The sequence below is a fragment of the Falco biarmicus genome, chromosome 8, assembly GCF_023638135.1.
Source record: "Falco biarmicus isolate bFalBia1 chromosome 8, bFalBia1.pri, whole genome shotgun sequence".
Taxonomy (NCBI): Eukaryota; Metazoa; Chordata; class Aves; order Falconiformes; family Falconidae; genus Falco; species Falco biarmicus.
Genome location: NC_079295.1, coordinates 58,666,747 through 58,688,077, shown reverse-complemented (window position 1 = coordinate 58,688,077; position 21,331 = coordinate 58,666,747). Strand labels below are relative to the sequence as shown.

Here is a 21,331-nt window from a genome sequence, read left to right as displayed (position 1 = left end):
AAATAAGACCAGGAGGGAACCAGAGGAAAACAAAACTGTAACGCAGCCCTGTGTTTGCATTAGAGGCTGTTGCAGTATTTGCCTCCCTTGGAGCACGTGGCATGGTGCTGAGCGCGAGGGGCTCGCACTGCTGAGATGCAACGTACAAAGAATTTGTCGGTTCAACCTGGTGTCAGACACTGCTTTCACTCTCTAAGCCTGTGTGTATATGAGGGGTGCCAGGAGGGACTGGAGGAACCCTTCCCTTTGTAAAGCCCGTTGGATTGTTGTTGGCTTACATCCGTAGTATCCTTTTGATTCACCAAAATATCCTCTCTGCAGTTTAGTCAGGTGGAGAGTGGGGTAGAGGTGGACACAAACTGTTCTTTCTGCTAAGAAATACAGAGAAGGGAAAAATGTTTTCCTGCAAAAAGAACTAGGAATGTACAGGAAGAGAATTAATAAGGCTCCTCAAAGAAAAAAAAAGAAGAAATAATTGTGATTTTTTCTGTTGGAGGGTTAGCAAATACAAGATTGCAGGAATTTACTGACAAGTATGACCTAGGAGAGAGAAGTAACAATTTGGCCACACTTTCATTGGGGTGTCTAATGACGCACCTAAAGATTTTCGATTTTCCTTAATATCCGTCTATTTGCCAACTACAAGGTTTCCATCAAGGAAGAGCAACTATTTCAGCTCAATCCAATGGCACTTCCTTGGCAGGAAAACTAGACAAATAGAAGAAAAAAGACAGACCTTGTATCTATCAAGGGAAAGCGTCACCCACCTGGGGTAGAGTCGCTGACTGTGGCTGGGGATGAGCTATTTCAGTGCTGATAGCAGGAAGAAAGCAGAAACTGCAAGAATATCACTAGAATAAATTCTCCATCTGCGCATAGTTTTCCCTCCCTCTCTATGCCTGCCACTAATGGCTTTGTTTACAGCATTAACGTTGACAGCAAGACCGTGATACTAGTTATGCTTCAGAAATCTGTCATTAGTACCAGAGGGGCAGGGGTGGTCTCACAAAAGCTGAATGGAAGACAGCCTCCCAGAGGATGTTATATTTGAGCTCTATGTAGGGCACATTGTCCTAGATCAGACCAGCAGAGCACTCTGCACAGTCCAACTTCACTTGTCCTCATTTTTCTTTTCTTATAATTAAAAACTTCCAAAGTTCTTCCAGACTATGGAAGGCAGCATTTGTTTTGTAAGCACAAAAGAAGGTGTTATTCCATGTACCCTAGGGGGAAAAAAAACCACCCCAACCAAAAAAAATAGGCTGTTAGGAGACCTGGTTTTAGTACTTTAGGGCTGGAGTGAAACTTTTGCCAGGAATTGTCTCCTTCCTCATCTTCCAGCAAGTTCCTTTCCCGGTTGCCCATATTAGATACCAGCAGAAAGATCTGTTTATTTACAGAGAATAAGAACCCTGCCCACACAGTGGTCCTTATCTTCTGAGAAAAGACTGGCCATGCTACCAGTTAAAAGTACCAGGGTTTGTTCCCATGGAGATAGAGAACACAGCATTTCCTTGTCACTGGCATTACCTGCTTCTCTGATGGTTGAGTCAAGGGTGTTTGGACCCTGGAAACCTGGTGCTGCCCCTGTCAGGGGCTCCAGTTGGACATCTGAGGAAGACTAGGAGATCCCAGCCCCACAGCAAATCCTGCCTTGTGCTAGGATCTGACCTTGTGTGCTAAATGTAGTCCTTATGGTAAGGGCCTGAAGCAGCATCATTCAAAATACAGAATATATATTAAGAATCAGTGGTGATGGCAGAAGCAAAAAACCTTGTTGGGCAGCTTGTATGGTGATGATGAAGTGGCGGGATGAACTGCAGTGAAATGACAGCACCCTGTCTAAGGAGATCGTATGCAAAATGTATCTCAGCATCAACTGTGACACTGTCTACCTCTGCCTGACATATATCTGCTACCAGTTAGGATGAGCAAGCTTTGGTGTGACAGTGGGTGAATTTACAGTACGAGATGCACCCATTTATGCACAGGTGACAGTGATAGGGAGCCGTTAATGATGTGCTAGTGATGATCGTAAATTGGTAACAATAATACCCATGAAAGTGATAAATCTGTAAAATATCAGGAGGCTGCTGTTGTCACTGGGCTGTCGCTGTGACAGCCCAGCAATAACTTTTGCATTTCTGACGCTTCCAGTTGCGGACTTTTTATCGTTACTCAGTGATTGTGAATACCTCTGTGTGGGGCAGTGTCCGACTATGGGTCCTGTGGTCCCAGTACGTGACACCTCAGTAGATTATGGCTTTAAGCAAACTGTAATCATTAAGAAAGCAAAAATAGGTAGTAGATACAACCTGTGGTAACCACTGAAACATGAGCGTATTTCAATAACTGAAATATCTTCCTGAATTCATTCCATCCCACAGAATTGATGGTAATGAACAGGCTCTGTGTTTGCAGCTGGGTGTGTGCTGTGGTTTACGGGTATGAACATACACACCTGCTCCTTTGAGGGTTCTTAACTAAAGGTTAAGAGACTTTGTCTTGTGCCTTTTCTTTGAAGGCCAAGGCAATTGCTTAGGGGGAAGGTGAATTTAGAGTCTTTCCTTCAGCACAAGTATAGAGCAGTGCCAGGTGGCTATGGAGGGTAAATGCTGGTGTGGTGCAGCTGAAAGGTTTGCCTGGTGACATGGCAGAGCAAAACCCTTCCTATCAACTTCAAAGACATGGTCACACGTTCTGTTTTCAGCCGTGTTTGGAAAAGAGCTTTACAGCTTCAACGCAGTCGCCAGCAAACTCTGCCTTGCTGGGTTTTGCCATGACTGACTGCGCTCGGGGCAGACCCAACGGGGCAGGGCTGATGCTGCAGGTCAGAACCAAGAGGTGTGGGAAGTGGGATGCTCTGTGTGAGGACACGGGAGGTCTGAAGCTCAGGAGAGAGCTGCAGATTCCTGTCCCTGGGAGGTCCCCCGTGGACAACAGGACCGTGTGCTGTTGGCAGCAAAGGGATGAGAAGCTGCTTACTTGAGACAACCAGCACAGTTTTCTCCTGTTCTTCGTCTCAGCCTCCGTTCGTGCACATGGAATGCACATGCCCGCCCTGTGCATAGCCCAGCTCCTTGGGGGATTACGAGTTGTTTCAGCCACAGCTCCGTAGCTTTATTTGATGTGTGGTGCAGAGACTCCTGCTTTTGGCCTCTGGCTCGAGTCCCCCAGCGAGCCCAGCGGTGTCAGGCAGACGGTGACGGCTGCCTTCGCTACCCGGCAAAGATGGCTCTGACAACGCTGCCCTGGCAGCGACCTGGGGAACATGCCTTGTTGAGAGGTACTCACAGAAGGTGAGTCACCAGCTTGATAAATCTGTCCCGGCAAACTCAGGCCACTTTGCAGGGATGACCAGCAACTAAAAAACCCTCTGCTCAGCACCGAGCCTGGTAGCTTTGCTGATGCAGCCATCAGCTTTTGCTTTTGCGTGCTTAGATGTTGGGCTACTGAGAAAGGACATTCAGGAGCAGCGCACCTGGAACACAGAAGTCTGCACAGGACAGCAGCAGGATTTTATAGCTGCAAGAAAACTTGTAAAACAGCTGAAAAACAATTATTTATCCCTCTCCTTCCATGTACACGCAGCTACAGTTACTGTGGGTTCCTCATACTGTGTATGGGCTGTGGGTGCTGCTAGAATATCAACAGTTGAATCTGTTCTGCTTATTAGAAAATGAACATGTAGTTTGGAGTCTGTTCATATTTTATGAAGGCCTCCCAGCACCAATTAGTGAGGGATTTGTAGCGAACACTCATTCTGTGCTTATGTTCTTATCAATGGCAGCAAGCTTAGATCCAGATCAGCTGTGAAATGAAGTATTTCTTTTTCTTCTTTTTTCTTGGATACTTACGTGTATAGATAGAGTATTTCTGGAGATTGCTTTTTATCTCTTAAATTACCTCTCAGAGACAGGAAGGAAGAAGTAAACATTTGAGCATTCTCAAACGAGGATCTAAATTTGCCTTAATTAAACAATTATTGCATGTTGAATTTAAAGGAAGCTTCTTTGTTGACAAATATACGATGGTCGCCATTTCTTGGAAAGGTGTTGCTGTAATTATTCCAGCAGCAATCAATTAAAATGCAATTTTTATAATTAAACTTCCACAGTCTAAATAAGCCCGGCCCTGTAATAGTATGCAATTGTTGTGGTGTTGGTAGACTTGCTTTTTTTTTTGCAGCGTCAGAAATCTCATGTTAAGTGCTGTGGGATTTTTTTCTCCCTGCAGAGCTCAGGATGCTAGCTATGGCTATTTATATGTGAGTTTAGCCAACAGAAACATGGATTTAATGATCAGATACAGCCTGATTAATACAACATAGGTACTACAAGGAAATGCATCTCCTTAGATTTTGTAATAGGAAAAGATGTGATGCAGGCAGATGAATCACAGAGCATCAATTCACGTTAGATCAAATTGAGGTTAAGGATGCTCGGTTTCTGGCAGGGATGTGCTGTAGCTTTCTAGTAAGTGCGTGTTTGTTTAGTGAGATGCTAGTACCTCACCGAGTCAGATCCAGCCCCAAGGAGGGTGCTGGTGGTTGAAATCCTGCCAGACAGGAGAGAGTGGGTCCTGGGGGTGACACCAGCCTCCTGAGTCCAGGGGGTCTGGGGTGGGCACTGGGTGCTCAGCAGTCGCAGCTGCCACTGAAAAAGGTGAGAGCTTGTCGCGTATGCTTTCCCCAGGAAAGCAAAGCGTTTGAACATGAGTGCTGAGCTATTTCCTCAGCTATGGCTGCCAGGACAAGGCAGGTTGTCTGTCTGCCTTCACAGATCTGGGCACGGAGAGCCTTGGGAGAACATGGGCCAATGTCATCAGCAGGGACGTGATGGGGCTCCGCTGTCATTTGGGGAAGGCAGCCTCGCTGAGAGCCTGGCAGCGCACATCAGGCATCAGGAATGGGTTTCCCCCAGTCTTGTGCGTCCATTTCTCTCCAAAAGGCATGGGGGCACTTATTCTTTGCCATGACTACTTTTATTTATTTATTTATTTATCCTGGGCTGTGGGAGCAGGAGAAAAGCTGATATGGTGCAATGAGGAAAAATCAGGAGAGGAATAAGGGGAATTTCACACCTGCTATGTGCTCATCTGGAAAGGATCCCAAATACTCATTGGTGAGAAGCAAAAAAGAGAGTAAAGAAGCAAAATTTGGGCTTTGCAGCAGGCAGAGAAGGGATTTGAGAAAGAGCGAGCAACAGAGTCAAGACCTGTCCATTGTGTGACAGTCACAGTTTTCACTCACAGCTTATCCTTTCTTCTCTAAAATTAAAGCTTTTTGATGTGATAGGGATCCTACTAAGCCAGAAACACACAGGCTTTATTTTTTGGCATGTTAGCAAGGTGAGGGTGGAAATCTTCATGTGGCTGCAAGGAAGGCAGCGTGGGGAAGCACGCTGTTGCTTTCCAGAACTCTAGTGGGAATTTTAGATATATATGTTTACATTTCCCTTAATAGGGTTAGGGCCCCAAAGGCAACAGCTCTCTGCCAGCAGAAACCAGAACAGTCCCAGTTAGCTTCAGTAACACGTGGAGCTCAGAGCAAACACAAAATCAACATTCTCCTTAAAGAGGCAATAAGTCAGGGAGACTTTAATATTCTGCAGATCCAAATTCTCCGGGGTGCGGTATTAACACAAGTCTGAAGACAAAGATGCATTTATTTCAACTACATTCCTTTAAAGAGAGATGGGATTTTACTTCTCTGCCTTTGGTTGTGTACAACTGCAACAGGGTAATGTTTTTCCCAAAGAAAAGTGCCATCTGGTAGAGCATGGGATGTCCTTTGGGAATACCCGAGGAAGTCAGGTATTAGACAAGGTGCAGAAGAGGGGCCAAACTGAGCCATTAACAATCCACCATCATCCCAGGAAAAAAATTTTCAAAATAATACCAAATGATTAGTATAATAGCAGCATGCTATTTGGCAGAAAATGTTCCCTGCTCACCTGCTGAACTGATCGCTCATTAGCTTACACTGTAATGAGTCTCTAGTTGATTTTCTCATGCTGCCCTTTAGCAGCCAGACCCACTTGCCCTCTCTGGGGCATTTTTCAAAAACCCCACCATACCACAACACCACAAAAGGTGATATAAAAAACCTCCCAGCAATGTTGATTCTTTTTATTAATGTATATCAGTTATTTTCCCTATTGTCTGCAAACCACACCCTTGCCAACCCTCATCCAGGGTTGCAGTTCAGGAGGAGACGTGCTTATGCATGGCAGGACTGATTGATCCCTTGAGGAAGTAGCAGCAAGAGGCAATGAAGAGGCGCGTAACAGCTATATATTGCCGTTATCTTGGCTTCTTCAAGAGGGTCTTTTCATTCTTTGATTTTATTTGTTTTTGACAGAGTGGAGGAGTGCAAAAGAAAACAACTGATGTCTAAGACTGAGATGTAACATACAACTGATGGCAGGATTCTCGTGTGGATACAGCACATGTGTCTACATCTCTCTATGCTATAGAAGTCTCGGCTTTGATTTAATAAGCAAAGTCCTGTAACTATGCTAATGGAGATGAAGAGGGAGGGAGATGAAAGGTTGAGGGTTGGCGGGTCAGAGGAGGGGTACAGAGGCTGCTGTAGGTAATCTGGCTGCAGCGAGGAAGAACCTCACCTGGAAGGGAGGGCCATTTCTCACCTCCCCACCCTCTCAAAAGCTTTGCTTTGATCTTTCCTAGCTGTTAAGCTTCGATGAGCAAAAGACATCAGTGACTACACTGATTCAGATGGTTTTTTTCCTGCTGGCCTGCCGATATCCCCCGAGTGCCCTGAGCCTTGTTAGCTTTCCTTCCACGTAGCCCCCACACCCCATTCAACACTATCCCTGAGGAGGAGGATGGTGTTGCTATTCTGGCAGGTGAGCAGCAGAAAAAATTACCAGCAAACATGGGAAATCGTGGGGAGAGCACAGGCGAGCAAGGAGAGCACACTGGGATGGAGGATGGAGAAATGCCAGGTCAGGAGCAGCAGCTGGAGACACCACATGGGAAAGGGGGCAGGCAGCAGCTCTAGAGGGGCTGTGGACATGCCATAGCTGGGGTTTTCCCGTGTGTCTTTTCAGCCCTTAGCTAAACCAGGGGAGGTTTTACTTTCTGAGGGCTCTGCCTCCTGTCCAAATATGAGCTGGAGCCTGCTGGTGTCTCCCATCTGGCCAGCACCATAGCTCAGCTCACTCTTGGCATCCCTCTTCCTCGGTGCAACTGCTGCAGAGCCAGACCTGGGTGCTTAGAGCAGGGAATCCCCTGCATGCCGTGGTTATTGCAAACTGCCACGCCTGCAGCCATCCTGCTGCTGCAATGGTCCCAACATGAGACTGTTCTTTCCCCCCAGTCAGCCTTGTGCAGCAGAATGCCTCGCATCCTTCTCGCAGGATGAGCGCGTCCCGTGTGGATATGGCCTATTGCGTGATGCACAGGAGCAGGTGGCCGTGCTTTGGTCCTGAGATGGGACTGTGTGGCCAGGAGAAAGGGATACGAGAAGTGCTGAGATGTAGACCACAGTAGGGTGAAGGTGAGCTGGAGAGGAGGCTCTAGTCAGAGCGCACATGACAGGGGAGGTCTGGGGGTGACCACCCGATGGGTGCCTGGCAGGGACCCAGATCAGAGGGGAAACGGGGGCAGGTCTGGGCCACCGGCACTGTGCCTGCAAAGGGCTGGAGCAGCCAGCGGGGCTGCTGCTGAGAAAGAGGCCTGGCCCGCAGGGAATTCAGGAGAAATGTCTTTGTGCAGAAGGTGATTAATGTCTTTAATGAACTACCAAAGGAAGTAATAGAAAGCCAAACCACATACGGCTGCAGTGGGGGAAGGGGCTGAGGGGACCTTGCTGTTTCAGGCAAGGACGAGGAAAGTGAGCTGTGGCACAGCCCGTGCAGCGATGCCGTTTCCAGTTCGCTGTCCCAGAAAAAGTCAGGCACAGCAGCTGCCCCTAGTCCATCCTGAGCAAAGGCAGAGCTGAGTGCATTTCACAGATTTAATCAGAATTAATTTAGTCTTCTATCCTGTCCTGATTCTGGGGTCTTTTCTGCTCAGCTTGTTACAGTTGTGCCAACCAAAGCCCACTCTCTGCAGCTTCCAGGTGCAGGAACGGTAATGGGGGAGTCTCTGTGCTCCTCTCCTGTGGGAACGACAAATGGAGAGGCTCTGGGGAGAGCGGAGCCTCGCTGGAGGCTGGGACCTGGATTAGCCTAGGCTGACAGGCAGGAAGAGTCATCGCTTGTTTGGGAACCCACAAGAAATGTGTGGATGAAGTCAGGCAAATTTCTAACATTGACTCATTTATATCATAACATCCTCCACCTTAGCAGCCTTGTGTGCCAGACTCAGCAGAGACCTCGGAGGGAGCAAATACCAACACCTCTCCCGAGCCGCCGAGCCCCACGCGGTCCCAGGGCTTGCAGGAGGTCACCCGTTCACCGTCACCCTAGACCAGAAAGCCCAACCTTCATGTTCCGTGGCATGCCCGTGTTTAAGTGCTCATAATTAGGGGGGCGGGGAGTTCACCGAGCAGCCCTCAGGCAGGAGGCGAGATAGCTCCTGCATTTCCACCCCTGCTCCCAGAGCAACTACGCACCTTCAGGGATGAGCCCTTCCCTAAAAAGCCCGTATCACCCCTTGTTCTGCAGTAAGTAGCGCTGGCCTGGAGTACAGGCTTGCTCTGTCAATGAGGGAATTCTCATTCAAGCATCATCACAGTTTTAGTGAGGCTTAACAGTCACACTGAAGTGGGAAAACTGACACACGTCTCAGATAGCAGCTGTCAGTTGAGACCATTCCCAAACTTCTCTTCTTTGCTTGGGGAGCTTTAGCCCGTTGGAGCTTGTTCTCAAGTGAAGTCTTCACATGGGGCCTCAGCACAAATGCTGGATCACTGTGCCCTAATTGAATTTTTCCTTCCTCTGCAAAGCGCCAGGTAAGGCAACAGAATTGTGTGCTTATCAAGTTAGTCCTGCTTTGCCAGGTGTCTGTAGAGAGACAGATGAAAAGAGGGGAAGAACAAAGCCCAGACTTGACCCAGAGTGCTTGTGGCATGTCATTGCTTACATGCCTTAGCGGCATCCTTAAGCAGCAGGTCCTGAGTCCTTAAAGCATGAAGATGGGAATTTGTCCTCTCCAACTTTTCTGGCTAAGGTTTAGCTGCCCTCATCTAAGCTACTCATCAAGGTTACCTCTGTGATCAGCAGAGAGCTCTCCTGCTGCACCACTGAGCAATCCTTTTGCAATGTTTAGACACCCGTCTTAGTACAGAAGGAATTGCCCTCCAGAGGTGCCTAGCTACCTCCCTTGTGGATACAGGAACCCAAGGTGACAAATTTGGCTTGGGCAGCTTACCCTGAGACCTTGAGGGGTAGGTGAGATGAATCCTACCCCAAAGTGCCTGCAGCTGTATTATTTCCTTCTACTAATTCCTCAGTACTCTGCTGAAGGTGATACCTCAGCGATACCAAATGTTTTCCTGCTTTCCCTGTGAGCAGCCTGTAAAACCTTTGATAAAAGCAGGTATCACGTTGCAAACCGTTCACAGTTGTGCTATTCTCATGTATTGCTAAGTGAAGAAAGCATATGTTCATGGCATAGAAACAGCCTTTCTCAGGTTCACCTTCTGTATTTTGGTACAGTACTGCAGTGGCTCCTCAAGGGCAGGGTTCTGCTGTTGTCCTGAGATGTGCTCTCATCCTCTTGGCTTCTTCTATCTCTCCCTTTTCACGGGCTCGCTGCTGGCAGTAGTTTGCAGTGCTCTAACAGCAATGTTTGGGTTTGCTTTTGCTATCTTTAAGCAGATCTCTTTCTCCTTCCTTCTGTCGATATGCTCCTGGTTGATGCTGCCATTCCCTAGGAGTAGGCTCTTGGGAACCATAGAGTTAGTATCATCAGGGGAGGAATGCCTTCAGATGCTAACTGTAGCGTTTTCAACATAGCACCCAGGGATTTGACTGAGCAATCCCCACCAGCTCTAATGGGAAGAGCACAGCTAAGCCCCTGCGTGGTACTGGAACAAACAATCTTACAAGCTTTTCTGAGAAATTAAAAAAAAAAAAAAAGTTACGTTTGCCCCCATAAAAAAATGTAATTTCTAAAGTAGCATCCTTTGGCAGCTGAATCAAATCAGACCCAAAACCCTGGATCAAAACATGTGAAAATTCTGGTGACACTGAGTCCCACCCTGCTCTGGTCCGAGTTGCGATTGCCATTTGACAGCAATCTCAGAGGAGTGTGACAGCGATGTGCGTTCAGGTTTTCTGTTTCAAGCTGACCCTGGGAAGGAAAGTAAAAGTGGGAATCCAAACTAGCAACTCAAGCAGAACAACTTTAAAAAGGGGGAAAGAAAGTAATCATCCCCTTTGGCTCCCAGGGCTGTGCAGTGAAATCTAGAGCAGTGTCTTGGAGGCTGAGGGTGGAGGGAATCGGGGTCAAGATGACGGAGATACAGCAGCATATCCTCTGGTGGGACTGTGGGAGCCTTTGGCGAGGGTGCGTTTGTCTCAGGGAGTGCTGTCTCTGTTACTGGAGCTGTGCGGGGGCTGCAGCCAGAGGAATGAGGTGCATTGCTGCAGGAGTACGGGTGCTCGAGCTATAGGATGCTTCATGTCCAGAACTGCAAGAGGTGCTGCAGAAATGTAGCATGCAGCAGTGAGATTTGCAGTTTTTTTCCTAGCTATCCTTGCCTGTAGCCAATGCAGCGAATTATTCACTTTCAACAACAGCAAATTTACATTAAAAAAAAAAGGCTCCGTCAAAGGGAAATGGCACTTGACAGTCTCCCTTTAGCCACTGGAGAGCAGCAAGCAGACAGGCGCAGGAGGATGCCTTCCCATCCCTTGCTGTCTTCATGTTCTGTGGTTTTGGCATCGTGAAAATGGGAAGCAGCTGTAGGCCCTTTGGATCACAAATGGATCTGGGAGTCTGCTACCTCTGCTAACAACTCATTTATTATCAGGGAGCAGACAGTTTCCTCTGAGCCAGTGCAATCTATCATTTCTTAAAGATGCTGTGTGAGATTGAAAGAATTTGCTTTAAGAGTTGGCACCTGGAACCCAGTAGTGAGTCCATCTTTGTGAAGAAATCTCCTTCCTCACTGAGATTTCCCTTTCCCAGCTTCAGCTGGAGCAGTCCATGGGTCCCACTGCCCAGGGCAGGCAGGGAGAAGGATGCACAGCAAATGCACTCTTTCCTCTGAAAAATTTGAGATCATTCCCGCTCTGAAAAATTCCTTAAGAGAAATGAGGGCTCTTCACTGCTCTCTCTGTGCCCAAAATACTGATGAAGGGTGGATTAAGAGGCTATTCCAGCCCCCTTGCATGAAACCCATATATGCACCTCCAGACAGGTTAAGCCTGCCACACACAGCACCCCGCCGACAGTCAGCACCTGCTGCTGCCTGGCCTGGATTTTATGTTGTTCCAGCACAGTGCTGCTTCTTCTGCCACACCAGCCCATTTGCTCCCCCACAGTGGGGGGTTACATAGTGGGAAAGGGGCTGTGGGGCCACGCTGCAGCCCCAAACAAGTCCCTGCACCCAGATACCTGCAGTCAAAGCAACTCTGCCAAAGGGTGCTCCCCTGTCATTTTGCCTGATGCACCAGGTGAGGGTCCAGGCGAGTGTCCCATGGGTTCCTGTGTAGATGTTGAGTGGTCTGATGTGGGCACTGCAAATCCAGCCCTCCTTTGCTATAGAAAGCAGTGAGGTGATGAAAGCCCATGTTAATTATACTCCCTGCAGCAACTATGAGCTCACACTGGTGGTTTTGGCTGCTGTTATCTCCTGGCTGCTTAAAATCCAGGGACCCCAATGTGTTTCAAAGGAATTTGCTGTCAGAGTCAATAGAAGAGATAGTAAGATGTGCCGGTGCATGTGAGGTGCCCCCACGTGATGGGGCACTGTGACCCCCTGCAGCTATTTTTCTCAGTTTTCATGTTTAGTTGGTTGATGTGTGGTTTAGCCTTTCCTCCTTTAATTTGCACTCATTAATTATTCCAAGCAAAGCCAGCATTTGTCTTAATTTTGGTTTGCTTTTTAAACATCATTTCAGTGTGAAGGGAAATCAGGGCTACATGTACTTGGTTCTGCACTATTGGTTCCCTGGATTGTCAATCAAGCCCTTTCTAAAGACAGTTGATCCAAAGGCACTTGAGGAGATCTTATAGTCTGTCATCCCATCGCTGCTGTCTTTACCTTTCCTACAGATTTTTAGCCCAGCAACACTGTGCTCCACCCTGCCTTTTGCTCGTTCTTCCCTTCCTTGCAGCAGAATTTCCCTCTTGGCTGTTGTGCTCCTCTCTGTGCCTGTAACCGTTGCAAGCCCCATGCTTAAGATGCCCTGACCATCACTCATGGCTGTCGTCGTTTCTGCTGTTCACCTGTTGCATCTCCCTCTTGTCATCAGTTTAGTAAGCTGTCACAGCAGTGTTCCACTGTTTGATTTATTTACCAAATATATGAGGTTCTGATTGTTAGCTTAGGCCTGTAAGTACCAAAAAATCAGATCTTTAAAGCTGTTTTAGTGTTTACTGATTCTTCCAGGAGCATCAGTACCTAAATGTGATATAGTGTGTTCTGAGTGATATTAAGTGTCCCTGAGGGTCTGTTTTGAGCATAGCACAAACAGGATTAATGGATTTTTATTTTTATTTTATCCAAACCATTTTTTTGATGAAAGAAGAAGCCAAAAGCAGGATTATAGCTCAATGATTTTTATTTGTTTTTCCATGGAAGGTGTGCATTTCTGCATTTCTTCTCTTCTGGTCTGCGGTGATGCTGCTATCTGCTGCAGAACAGGCTCTAACAGCAGCTTAATCAGGATTGCTCCCTCCCATGGTCCACTTTCCTCCTGCCCATGCATGGGTGAGGTGGTGGCATTCACCCCATCTTTAGCTGTTTCTGGCTCTGCCACGCTTTGGGTGGACAAGGGGAAAGGACAGAGCTGGGTGCTCCCAGGCTGGCTGTGCTGTGGTAGAGGGTGCAAAAATTGCTTTATTGCACTCAGCTCCTTCCCTCTGGCTTGGTTTGGCACAGTGCTGTAGGATACCTTGTGCGGGAGCTAAATCCCTTCCCCAGATCCTCATCTATCCCAGAGAAAGGTCTTACTTCAGGATCATGCATTGGTCTCACACCTTGTTTTCTGGTTTGTCAAAGGAATCCCCTGCTAAGCTTAGATGACTAAGGAGCTCTGATGGCTTCTTTGTGGCATTTCTTTCTCAAGAAGTGAGAGGAAAAAAATGCAAGGGGATACTCTAAGACTCAATGGTAAAAAAAAAAAAAAAAAAAAAAAAAAAAAGTCCTGAAAAGTGTGTGTTGAAAGAAAAACAAAAAACAGAATTGAGTTTTAGGCAAGTTGTAGAATCAGGGACAGCTGATAAATGGGATCTGAAGGCTTGTGGCAAGTGCATTAGAGGCAGCTTCTAACATGTTCTTTAAATCAGCATTTGTTTCAGTTTGGCCTCATTCACAAACAGCATCTAAAGCATGCAGTGAGATGCCTCCTCCGATCCTGCGTCCCATCGCTCTCACTGTGCAGCTGTGCAGTAAGTGAGGTCACTGGCGTGGAAAAGGACAAAGTCTGAGGTCCTGCAAGAGCCGCACCTGATGCATTGGGCCATGTAGGCTTTTCTGCAAGGAATGAAAGACGTGCCCTAAAGTTAATGGAGATGTTGACTTGAAGCCTCAATGAGCTGCCTGTGCCTTTGAGACCTTGGCTGTGTCAGTAGCTTTTCTTTCTCTTGTGTGTGAAACTGTATGTGAAGGGTGGCTTTAGGGGGAAGGTACATCTTAAGGGGTTTTTGCATACTCTTCCATCCTGATGGCTATTTTTTTTCTTTTTTTTTTTTTTTTCCCCACTGAGACTGGACAGAGGGCAGTTGGAAGGGCTGGTATTGATGAGGCACCACTAAAGCCACCCTGGGAATATCTGGAGCCTCCTCCAATTCAGCAGTGTCTATTTAGCTAGAAAGGGCTGGATGCTCACAAGGGGGTATGTGCTTTCTGTGATTGCCAGGGCTGATAAAAAAGTGGAGACATGTGAGTGAGCACTTGCCCATAGGAAAGGACACTGCTTTGCATTTCTGGCCAGTTCCACATTGGCTTCATATTCTTGCTTAGGCTCATCTTTACAGTCCTTTTTCTTTATGGCTCTGAACCCCTTTTGGGAGGGTCCATAGACCCCTGGCAAGCGGGGGTTGGATGGCTGATGGGTACCCAGAGCTCTCCGGTGTCTGCTGGCACATAAGCAGCAGGGTATGATGTCTGGGAACTGATGGGGGAACTACTCTTCTCCTGGAAGTGCCAGCCAGCATATGGGTAAAGGCCATGTAGGTGCTCTGAGTGGGTGAACAGGGACTGCCTCTGCATGCAGAATCCTTGGGAACGTTTTTCCCCAAGCAGACTTTGCCACGGAGCAGCCCCACAAAGTGGAAGTGCCAAGGGGACACGCTGAGTGGCCACAGTCCGTATTATTCACCATCTGTTCTCCCATTGCTGTTATGACAGAAGGAAAACGTCCTTCATGTCAGCTGTGTGGGCTCATTCATCTCTGCTCCCCAAGTGACAAAAGCATGATTCACCAGCTCATTTCAGTCCTCGGCTTCCTCCCCAAACGTGGTGCTGGGGTTCGGCCCATATGGCCAGCGAACTTGGCTTACGCCCTTCACATGATGCTACCTTGCCAGAGATGGGGAAATCATAGTGCTGGGGATGAACACTGACATGACTAAGGCAGTTTGGAAGAGGAGGGACTGAACCAGATCTCCTTTCTCCCCCTCTGCCCGCAGTGATGCATTTAATGTCCCGTTGGGAAGAAATTCACGGAGATGCATTTAAAATACTAGCCCTTGTGCAGGGGATGGCTTCTCTTGATTTCACTTTTGTGTAGCACCTGGCAGCCTCATAGTGGGTGAAGTTTTTCCATTCATCTCAGGCAATGTGCCCTTAATTTTCCTTTTTGGTCTTTAAGGCTTGAAGAAAGATTATCGATAACTCTCAATTGAGCAAAGCTTTTCTTTTGTAGACAAACTTCCTTTAGAGAAAAAAAAAAAAAAAAAAAGGGTTAATGGCTGTGGATCCTCTGCTTGTCTGAGCGAAGCCACTAGAATTAGGTCTTCGTTAGATAAAAAGCTAGTGGGCAAGTGGCTTGCAAGCTTCCTCTCTGCTCCATGTAAGGAAGGCAGCTTGGGGGCACTTCCCTCCCATGATTACTCAAAGTGTTTAATTGGCTGTTTTATTTGTATATATATATATATATATATATATATATAAACCTTAACCTACACATGCCCATACTAAAGAAACCAAAAATCAATTCCTTTGGGTTTACTTCATCTAAGTCAGAACCTTCCATAACCAGAAGACTAGATGTAGCCCAATACAGATTTCCCTGCAGACCTAAGTAGATATGCTGTAGGTGTCTCAAACAAGGAGAAATGTATGTTCTCTTTTGTTTTCCCTGCTGTGATTTAGTAGCAGTGATTGTGGCGAGACCTGAAGTTTTCCAGTCTGAGGTTGGCAAGGAAAAGCAGAAAATGTCTAACTACTGCAAGAATTATAATTATTGTTCGGCATTTCTGTGGTTTTATTGAAGTATGATGCAAATTCTGGGAGGAGGGCTGTAAATAAATGCTTTCTCCCGGGATGTCCCCAGGCTGGACCCTGGCACACACAGGCATGCTTCCCAGAGTGACTCCCTTCTGAGTTGCAATAATAACAAAAATAACTGTGGGGACAGGCAGATGCACTGGAAAGTCAATATGCCTGACACGATGTCCTCATCATCCCCACCTGGGAAAGCAGCCGCTCTGCTGCCTATAAAACTTTTTATATTCTGAGAATATTAGAGGTTGCTGTGTAGGAGTGGCATTAGCTTTATTTAAATGCCCAAAATATTTATTGAGGACATGCTTCCTCTATATTCTCTCATGATAGGATGCCCCAAATCCTGTGACACTAATTAGCTACTTAAACTTTTTCTTTCCCCTCCCCCCTAGCTATGGCCAAATCTCTCTGGATTTAGCAGCACAGCAAAGATTTAACAGAAAGTTTAAATGGGAAAAGCATATGAGAAGAGAAATTGTAGGATAAGATTCTGTGCCTGTTAACTGATGGCATTTATAAATTATAGCTAAGAGATGTCATATCAGTGGAAATGGAAAACAGCTTAGTGGATTATAAAAATACCCTCTATAAACCATTTTAATGCCCAATTTTTTTAAATCTCTTATGGTAGGTGTCATAAAAATTAATTCTAGCAGAAAGGATAAAAAATTTCCCTTGGTAAACTGGCTAACCAGTGATTAGAGGCTGTCAGGGAGAACAAACTCTTGATGAGGCTGAGGTGCTGAAGTTTGGCTGAGGACAGCGGTTTCCCATTTCTGGGGAGGTGAGTTCGCACGTGGGTGAACCAGATCCAAGCCTGAGGGGCGAATATCACTGCAGCAAAATATCCTTCCATCCCAATGCAGCTTCTCTCAGCCAGGAGGAAAGGAAGGCTGAGGAGTGAGCGGTGGGGGCAGATCTGTGGGGCAGGGGGTGAAGGGACATTGCAGAGGGACAGCAGCCCGAGAGGGAAGAGCTGAGGTTGCTGGAAAGTGCAGCTGTGGATGTGAGATAGGATGGTGCAAAAAGATATGTGTGGGATGTCTTGGAAGGAGCTGTGAGGTGGTGATGGACAGAAAAATGCATTCTGGTATCTACTAGGGTGCAGCGACTTTGGTTCCACCACCTTCTCAAATATCAAGTATGTTTAATTTTAAACTTGTAAGAAAAAGAGAGCTGCAGCTCTTGGTCTGCCCTATGAAACAGATACTTCAGTTGCCCAGTGGCCCGTGTTTGCTGGTACATGCCATTTCAGAGAGGCTGCCACTCCAGGTTTCCTTGCTCATGTCTCTGTGGCCCCTGGGTGCCTTCTGTCCCCTCCTGCGCCTCATTTTGAAAAGCACAGCCGACACTCAATTCTGGGTTAAGATATTTAAGGACGCAACGTTTTGCAGTACATTTCCAAGCTGCTTGCGTAGGAAAGGGTAAATGACCTATCTCTCCCTGTCCTTTCACAGTCTAGTTCCCTGGATACATTCAAAGGCGCCTATTCTCTCGCTACCTTTGAAGGCTTTGTGTCGGTTCTCCCCATAGATCCTTTTACCTTAGGCCTCTTTTGTGTCCTGCCCATATTATTTTTTCCAGAAGAAGAAATCTGCATGTGGGATAGGAATGGTATTAACTTTGCCAACATGAGCTCGCAGCGGAACTGCATTTGCAGTGTGTCATTGGGGCTGTGTCAGGTGGTTTCCACAGGGAGGCAAGATTTAGTGTATGGACTCCAGCTGAGCACCTTATAGCACCAGTGCAGGAAAAGCAATTTACCAAATTAAATTGCATAATATAGGATGTCAAGCAGCCTACTTCTGGGTCCTGTGCTCTGCAAGGGACTTGATCGTCACATGAGCTAAGGGGATGAATAACAGTCTTCAAATTGAAAGCTTATTAAAAAAAAAAAAAAATCTCATGCAGAATAATCCAAGAGCAACCTGTGCCCAAGTTCCCCAAGCTCCAGTTGGGTTGGGATTGTGTTTTCAGTCAGAGGTGAGCTGTCTTGCCTCGAGGCCTTTTCTGTTGTCTTGTATAGCCTGATTATAGAAGGAATTGGAGGCAAAAATGGGATTCATCTGGCCCCTTTCCTTCCTTTCCCATCACCTTTTTCCTGTAGATGGCACAAGTGTGAGTCTTCATCTGTCCACCTTGCACTAGAAGTACCCAGCCGGGAAGAGATCCTGAGGGACACTTGATCCACATACAGGTTTTCATGGGGAAAGCCAAAAGGAAGAAAAGGTGGGAGAGGTCTTCTGGTTGTAAAGCGTTCTTATTTAAAACTGGAGGTATTATTCAGAGACAGTACTTGAGTAGTGACTTTTGCAATTTTATAGTATCACGGCATTTGGGGTTTTTGCTAGCAACCTGTTTTCTGTAGCCAGGTTATGCTTTGGGAGACTATTTTCATTTTTACAAAGAGTTTCCAGCCCAACTGTCTTGGAGGCATGAGTAGACTGTACCCTAAACCTTTACAAATGAGACAGCAAATAAGTAGATTATGCAATTTATTAGTCCTGTTAAGCACATCAGGTGTTTATTATAAATCAGAGCCACTGGTTTGGTTATGTAGCATTGCTGTGATGGGCAATACCCCAGCAGAGCAGCTCAGAGTGGAGGAGAAGCAGCTGCTGCTTTCAGAACCCCTTTTGGCTTGCCACCCCCCAGTAACAGCAATAAACACCCATGTTCTCTTTACTTCCAAGCCAATACACCCGATACCCACTACTACACACATTCCCTACTTACTGCCACATTTTTGTCAGTAACAAGTACACGCAGTGGGTTGCAAAGTAATTCTTTGCATATACCCATGCGTGCCTTTACTACCTACTTACGGGGAAGGCTTCCAAAACAGTCCTCTGGGCTATCCATTTTGGAGGACTGGAAAAAGAAAACAAAGCTATATTGTCTTCAGTTTGGGTAGGAGGTTTTTTTGTAGGGTTTTTGTTTGGTGGTTTTGGGTTTTTTTTCCCTGCTGGGTGCCTACTGTTCCCATAAGAGCCATGGAGTCGAGTTTTACCACGTATTCACATTGCACGTTAATATGCAGCAATATTACAAGAAGTTCTCCAATACGAGGAACAGGCGTAGGCAGAGAGTTAATTCATCAGGAGATTTCAGCAAAATGGCAGCAGGGGAGCGGAGCTCCCTTTGGATGCAATATTCCTTTACATTGATGAATCTGGTGCCCTTGCTCCTCTGTCATCACCGTACACAAGGATTATGGCTGTTATTATTCAGACTAGTCTTACCTGTTATAAATCTCTGAAACAAAACGGGGGGAAATGAAATGGTGAAACTGCATGGCTGGTGGCAGAGAAACTGATTCCCTTCGCTTTTCGGACATTTCATTTGAACAACTGCCTTAGGAAAGCTCTCCCACAGGACAGCTCCATCATGTGAAATTCTCAAAGGATCTGACAAGCCAAATGAATAGTCCATCTGCTAATTAGGTGGCAGCTGGCCAATTGTATTTCTTACTGGGAGGAGAAACCTTTTGGGTGGAAAATGGAAAAATCTCACCTACATGAGGGAGGGGATTTCACAGGTGTGAATGCAAATGTCCATCTGTCTCTCCTAACCAAACCAGAACAGAACAAACCACTGGTGGTTACTTTTCCCAAAGATCTTTCAAAGGCATCATTGCACCATGCCTGTGGGGAGAGCTTGCCTTGAGTTCACTCCTATGAGCAGGAAAGCTGAAAGGAAAGTTAGCAGCAATAGGGATGCTAATATGTCCTGAGGTCCTAACACATGAGTTACATGCAGAGTATAATCAGTGAAGGGAAAGCCCTGAGGAGTTTGTATAATGTCAATCAGTTGTGAGTCCTGGCCTTCATCCCACTTCAGCCCTGGGACAGACACAGACCAGTGCATCTTTAATTTGACTTACAGCTTCATTGCCACCAATCTTCAAGGCACTCTACATTCAGGTCCTTGCATACATTGTTTTCTCTTGCCTATGCATTATTCCATCATGGAATTTGGCCATATCTGCAGAAATCACTTTCTGGGTTGGACTGGACTCCCCTGCAGACACCTTTGCTGTCGCGACTACACCAGCACACAGTGGGTCCAGGCACTGGGGTACAGCAGGCTCAATGGCACATACTTGGTTATCACTGGAGCGTGCACACATACTTGTTCCAGAGATATCCAAGCTCTGTTAATACAGCTGAATCCTGAGCAGCACCATGTGTTGACATTCAAGTCCTGAGCATCCTTTTGCATATGCTGGTGCAGTTCAGTGTGCTCTTGCAGTACTGACTCCAAAGGAAGCACGGAAGCAGGTAATCGAATAAGGATAACCTTCTCCTTGTTGAGGCTTCCAGTGTAGTGGCCTCCAGTTTAATTTATGCTTTAGTGGGGAGTTTTTTGATAGTCCACGGACAGCTCTTTGTCTGTCTCCCACTTAGAAATGTGTTCTCTGTAAGTGTTCCAGCAGAAATGACTGCTGGAGTCTGCAGACAGGCTGAAAAAAAAAATAAAATAAAAGCTCTCAGAAGCATGATCCACATCCTATTCCTCCCTCTCCCCACACACTCATCACTGTATCTTCTCCCAGTGGAGCAATGCTGAAGCCTAAGATATCGCCTTAAATGTCAGTCATCTAACTACTAGTTATTTTAGCAAATAAGAGTGGGACTGTCTCCCTGGGGTTGATTGAAAATTGTTAAAGGAGGGAAGAAAAGAAAAGAAAAAGAAGACAGAGAAAAGAACAGAAAGGTCAAAGGGAAGCATGAGGCAGAAAGACTTGTATCTGAGAGTCAGAGCAAGGGGTCCCAGCAACCTGTATGGGCTGTTTCCCACCAAGGGCTTCAGGGGACATAATGAGCCCTTTGTGATGTACCCAAATTACCCAGTCTCATCCTCAAGGTTGTGTTCTGACTTGGGTGTCTGATTGTCCTGCTGGGGTTGGCTGCAGCTCTGCCACTGTCGACAATTTGCCGGTCCAGTGCCAGCCTGTTGGAAGGAGGTAGCAGAGGTAAAGGGAACCATTCTGAGATGGAGGGATGCTCCTGTGTTTGGGAGTTGGCAGAAGAGCTGATAATTAATGCTATGAGAAGGATGGGAATATTCTTTCCTTTTGACTCATATCTTGCTCCGCATCGCCTTTTCCTTTCGTGTTGTTCCAGAGTCCAATTAACCCTTGGTGGAACACAAATGAAGCTGATTTCCATTTATTGCCTGGAACAATTGGGAGGTTTTCTATTGGAGAATCACTTCAGCTCCATGTGTTGGCAGCGCAAGTTTTCTCTACATGTCAATAGCATTCAGGGTGTATTGATATGCTGTCATCTGGTTGTTCTCATGAGTTGTGTTTGTTACATTCCCTGAGGCTCTGGTTCTTCTGGCATGGAGGGCTGTATGAGTTTTCAATCTGGAGTCTGTCCATGCACGACTTTTGAGATTCACTTTGGAGAACATTTGAGGAAGGAAAAAGCAATTCTTAAGTCAGAAGAGCAGTGTTGGTGCTGGCAGAGAACCCCACAGAGCAGAGACTCCCTCCCCGAGAGCCTTGTTCTCATCCAGAATTAACCAGAATAGTCCTTTGAAAGCATGTGTCAGACGTGGATATCCTCAGTAACACCAGCTAATATTCAGACCCAGAGCTTTTAGTGGCATTGCACCCAAGTAACCAAGAACAGAACTGGCCCCCTACCTAGGGATCCCAAACCTGACCACAGGTAACCATCAGGAATAGTGTGTTTATCTGAGGATAAACATGGAAAACCCACTGGAAAAAAAAAA

General features: G+C 46.5%; 1 protein-coding gene across 2 annotated transcripts in view; it reads left to right on the top strand.

Moving 5' to 3' along the window:
• Positions 1-21,331, top strand: part of GRIA1 (glutamate ionotropic receptor AMPA type subunit 1) — a 125,538-nt gene that overhangs the window by 3,233 nt on the left and 100,974 nt on the right. The window lies entirely within an intron of this gene.